The following is a 5,879-nucleotide window of genomic DNA, read 5'->3' as shown; positions in this document are numbered from 1 at the left end:
AGGGATTCACTGGGAAAAGAGGGAAAGGAGAAGTAGAATGAAAAAAGTGTCTCACATAAAAGCTGCACAAAGAAGAATTTTACAGTGGATGGAAAATGGTGGGAGTGGACAATACTTGAAACTTACTGTCATTAGAATTAGTTAAAAGAGGGAAAATATATATACTATGTTGTGTATATATACATATATTATATGTGTATATATGTAAATGTAGTTATATAAAATATAACTTAATAGAGAAAAATAGAGTAAGGGGATAAGAAAAAGAGAGGAATGACAAAAGGAAAAACAGATTATAGGAAGCAGTAGTTAAAAGCAAAATAGACTTTTGAGGAGGGAAAGAATAAAAAGAAAGAGAAGAAGAAACAAGAAAATGGGATTGAAGGAAATATAGTAAGTAATTATAATTATAAATATAAATGGGATGAGCTCATCCATAAAATGGAAACAGATAGGATAATATATTAAAAGAGAAAGAGAGAGAGACAGAGACAGAAACAGTGATATGTGTGTATATAAGAAATAAAAAATAAACTCTTTTTGTAGTAGCAAAAAAAAAAAGGAAATTGAAGAAATTGAAGAGATGTCCATCAATTGGTGGTAAATGGCTAAACAAGTTGTGATACATGATTGTAATGAAGTACTATTGTTCTATGGGAAATGCCTAGGTTAATGATTTCAGAAAAACATTCTGAGACCAAATCAACTGATGGAAAGTGTGAAAAACTGAGAGATCATTGACAACAAAGTTGTAATGATCAATTGTGAAAGATTTAACTACACTGATCAATGATCAAAGACAATTCCAAAGGACTGATGATGAAAATAGTCCTATCCAATTACATATTTGATGAGAATTGATGAACTTTGAATACAAAGTAAAGTATATTTTCTCATTTTTTCTTTTTTTGCTTTTCAAAAAAAATGTAGCTAACAAGGAAATACATTTTAAATGCTTTCACATATAATTAATATCCTATCACTTACCTTATCTCAGTGAATGGGGGAGAATATAGGAGAGAAGAAGAGAAAATTTAAGAAAAGAATGTTTAAAATAAGTTTTAAATTTTTTAAAGAATCAAATTCGAGTTTACTGAGGTACAATTTGTAGATTTCTTTTTCCTTTTATGAAAAGTGGAAGATTTGATCTTGTTCATTCTTATAGTATCTTTCCCATTTCTCCATGGTTCTTCAAATATCACTCCTCATTGACAATTCCTCATGGATCATTAGAAAGATAAGAATAATGTTTGTCTGGATAGGTGGTAGCCACAGGAGTCAGGGGCTATCAAGAGAATCTCTTGCATTCTAGAGAGGATGAGTGACTATTGGAAAGAAGACTGACACAAGCTTGGGTGTTGGACACATTGCCCAGAATGGAAACCAGTTTAGGCTATTTTTTCCTTTAAAAGATTGAAACTGTATTTGAGTTATAATTAGTTTAAGAAATTCAGGCTCAGTTTTCAATGTAGCTTCTTGGTCTGCCATTTACAACAAGTCACATTGAGCTCCAGTTGGCCTTCTGATGTTTGACCTGTAGATATCCATTTAGAAGTAGGAGAGTTGCACTCAGATAAATTATAAAGTTCTCTCTGAATATTCCTCCCTTGCTATAATTGCATTTATCTCATTTAGTTAATAGTCATTTCTTCTATAAGTATTTTCATTTAGCTCTAATAGCAAACCTAAAGTATCAAAAGTTGTCCTGAGTCACATATTGCCTGAAACACTATCCAGTCAAGCCCCCCCCTCCCAATGGCATCTATTCCATGGAATCATGGTAACTTGATGAAGCAATGTCTCTAATGCCATCTAGTTTCCTGATCCCCTGATTTGAAAATTATATCTTAGAACTCTTATAGCACTTTTCTTCTTATCCATTTATATAATTTTTTTAAAATTTTATACTTTGGAACTTTGCGTGTACTATGTATGATATTTACTAGATTGAGAACTCTTGGATAGGCAAAGATAAAATCTTATTTTTGTTTATATGATTCTTTGAATATGACAAATACTTAATAAATATTTCCTAATGTGGTATTTTATAGATTCTTAGATTTCTTGATATAGATTATTTTTAAAAACAATTTGTTAGAATCATTCACTGACTTCTATTGAAGAATCCCAGATTCATGAAATAAAGCATCTTATATGACATTATTCAGTCCTAAGAAATAATTGCCAATACACCCCAACCATCAACCATCATTAAAACAACAAAAATGACACCAGCATTAGGAATCTAACTAAATCTTGAGATATTTAAAAATTGAGTAAAATTCAATACTAAATTTAATAAGGATAAGTGTTTTATACTTGTGTTAAAAATTAATTTCACAAATACAAAGTAGAGGAAATGTGACTGCTGTTGAGTTGGTTTTTAGTTATGTTTGATTCTTTGTAACTCCATTTAAGGTTTTCTTGACACAGATATTGGAATAGTTTGCCATGTCCTTTTTCAGATCATTTTACACAAGGAAACTGATTTTAAATGATTTTGCCCAGGGTCACAAAGCTAGTAAGCATTTGAGGCCAGATTTGAATTCAGGAAGAGGAGTTTTTCTGACTCTAGACGCAACACTCTGCTCATTACATCAACATGACTAGTAAGCAGTTAATCTGGGGAAAAAAAATAAAGCTCTATGGTGCTTAGTGTATAGTGAGCTGGAGGCAATAGAGTAACAGGGAAACCAAGACAGCCAAAAGTAGGATTCAGTATAGAAAGAAAGTAGTCTTGCTGACCTCTGCTCTGGTTAAACCATATCTACAGTAGTGTATTTAATTCTGAGCACTACATTTTAGGAAGGATTTTAATAACTGGGAAGGCTCCAGACTAGGCAAAGAGCTTTGAGTCTCTAACAGTGGGTAAAAGTTGCAAAGAGCTAAGTTTAGTCTTGATGAAAGGGAAAACCTTATTTAAAAGTAGAGCAAGACAAAGGGCAATCTCCTGTCTTAAGAAGTCACTCTTAAGAAGTCACAGATTCCCTACACTGGGGATCTTTAAGCCAAAACTTAATGACCATTTGTCTTCTTCATAGTAGAAGAGACTTTTTTTAGTTGTCAGCCTCTCATGTTCCTTTCAACTCTGCAATTCTCTGATTCCTCTTTACTAAAACATAAAATTATTCACTATCATGTTGGCAAGGAGACTAAACAACATAATTGGATAATATATTCGTTACTACCAAAGTATATTTATCATAAATAGACATATGGCATATAATGTAAGTCTTTTAAATATAACAGGTTATTGTAAATAGAGCAGATTGCCAATGCTAACATGTCATTATGCTCATAAAAGACTTTATTTGCCTGGAAGGAACATGTCTTCTAAATCTGTTTGGGGGAGGGAGGGGACTCAATTTGAAAAAGTTTCTCCTGGTTAATTAATGCTTTGTAAGAAGAACCTCAGACAAACACAAAGTAAACAATTAGAGATTTCAGACCTTTTTTTTTTTATCAAGTTAGAAACAAGACAAAGTTTCCCTCTTCCATTCCTTTCCATTTCATCAGTTGATACATAATTGTTGCTTAATTTGGGAAAAAATGATTCCAAAGTAACAAAAATCAATTTACCTGCATAAAAGTCATACATCATTAATCTACTTGCATGTAATGCTACAATTTATTTACCCAACTCATCAAAAGATGCTTACAGACATTTTGGCTACTTACCAGAAAATATCAGACATCAAAATGAGCTACTCCAAATCTAAACCCTCCAGCCTGTAACTGATACTTCTCGGAACTTCCAGTTTTATCTACTACTGGCACTATGCCATGTACAACATACTCTATCTTACCTGGAATATGCACTATCTCATAGTTTATGAATTGTTTTGATTTGCTGAAGTCATTTCTTCACCTGGTTTGTTGATATTGTTCTCATCTTCCAAGATCCACCTCGAATGTTACATTTGTCATGAAAATTTCCCTGATTTCTCAGCCAGAAATTATATTTCCTTCAATAAACTCTGTCTAATGGGGATGATTAAACAATACCCCTCCCCATATTCACTCCCATTTATTGGCTTATAGGCTGCTTCTTATGGGTCATGTGGCGGATACAGCTGAAATGTTCCATTGAGATGATACAGCAATCTCTAGTCCTGTGATGGCAGCAGGGGGAAGAGAATACATCAAAGAGAATTGGCTACGGAGCCAGGAATAGTCACCTATTGAATAGAATGTAAAAGAAATGCCACTTTCTAGAAGCAGAACTCAGAATATAAGGAGTGAAGTAAAGAATAAGAAGGCTAGAAAAGTGGCCAAGGGTCAGGTTGTGATGAACTTTTAATGTGAAAAAGAAGTTTATATTTCATCTTCTGATAATGGGAGACACTTCTGATTAAGCAGAAAGGTGACATAATCAGACCTACATTTTAGAGCAGGTACTTTGACAGCCATAGTTCTTGCTATAGTCCATTGAAGGGGTGGTGAGAGGCTAAACTATTGTTGTTATTATTGTTGATCCTTCATACTCATAACATCATGAGTATGTTATTTTAAATTGTGCATGAATTGGATTTATGTAAGGCAAGACTATACAAAGTCATCAGCCTCACTCTCTCTTCTGGAGTCATCAAAGTTCGGTGGTAAAAGAAAGATTAAAAAGACTGGTGATGGCCCAGGATGCAAGGATCACTGTGTACTTAGAGAGGAAGCTAGAAATTACAGGATTTGATAACTGATTTTCTATGGAGAAAGCAAGAATAAGAATTAAAGTACGACACCAAAGACATAAATGAGATCATGGGACCCTTGGCAGCAGTAGGAAAATGAAATGAAATGAAAATTAATCATTTTATCATATGCTCAGACATCATCTACTACTCTTACATCTCATCTTGGAAATGGAAATTCTTTTGGAGCTGTCACAACACTTTGCTTACACCTTCATTAGGTATTCACTGGGTCCTACTTTGTGTTATAGAAATGTGCATATGTTGTGTCATTTTCCCTTTTCAGTTCTTTAGTGATCAAGGACCAATAATGTTTGTGTCACATCATGTGAGCAATGAGTTCTTGAAGCAAAAAAGATTTCATTCCAAGCACAATAGTTCTTTCTTAGAACCTTAGATGTCTTTCTTAAATTAATTACAAAAGACTTGAGTTCTAAATGTCACATATGTGGTAAAGAATTTAATGGGCATTGTAAAGGGTAGACTATGATATATAGTAAGAAAGGGTAGAAATAGTTTTACCTACATGCTGCTAATGTATATACTGCTAATAGAGCTGGGAAGTGTCTGTATTGCATATTTGGATTTTGCTGCTTTATTCTATGCTTGAATTCCATGCATATGAAAAAATTCAATGAAGTTGTTTTTATATTATCAGTTCACACTTAAAACTGCCTGACAGTTATAAAATTAGCATTTTTTAAACTGGTGTTTACTTTTGTTGGTTTTTTTCAGCTGCAGAGAAAAAGGGTTTTCAATCCTATGTACAAGACATAGAAGACTTTCCAGAGGTCACTGAAAACATTGATCAGGACAGTTTCAATTTAGCTCTGTGGAGAGAAGGCATGCCTCATAAGATATAGAATAGTTATAATGAAAATTTTGATGATAAAAATGTCTAATATTTATATAGTATTTTAAACTTTAAAAATATTTTATACTGTAATGGGGATGGATAAGTGCTCAAATCATTTCCTGATATTCTCTGAATGGTTATGATTTGAGTGACACTGTTGAAGCTTAGGGTTAGGTGTTTCAAAATGGCAATACTATGTGATGATGAAAAAATTTTCTAGTAGGCTATAGAGTGAGAACTTTTGGTTCAGGAATTGTTAATCCCAAATTGAGGAGACATAGAAAAAGGATAACATGACCTTTTGTTGCCCCTTCCCTTCGTGGCTGTAAACAAGGCAA

The sequence above is a fragment of the Sminthopsis crassicaudata genome, chromosome 5, assembly GCF_048593235.1.
Source record: "Sminthopsis crassicaudata isolate SCR6 chromosome 5, ASM4859323v1, whole genome shotgun sequence".
NCBI classification, from domain to species: Eukaryota; Metazoa; Chordata; class Mammalia; order Dasyuromorphia; family Dasyuridae; genus Sminthopsis; species Sminthopsis crassicaudata.
Note: the sequence above shows the minus strand (reverse complement) of the source record.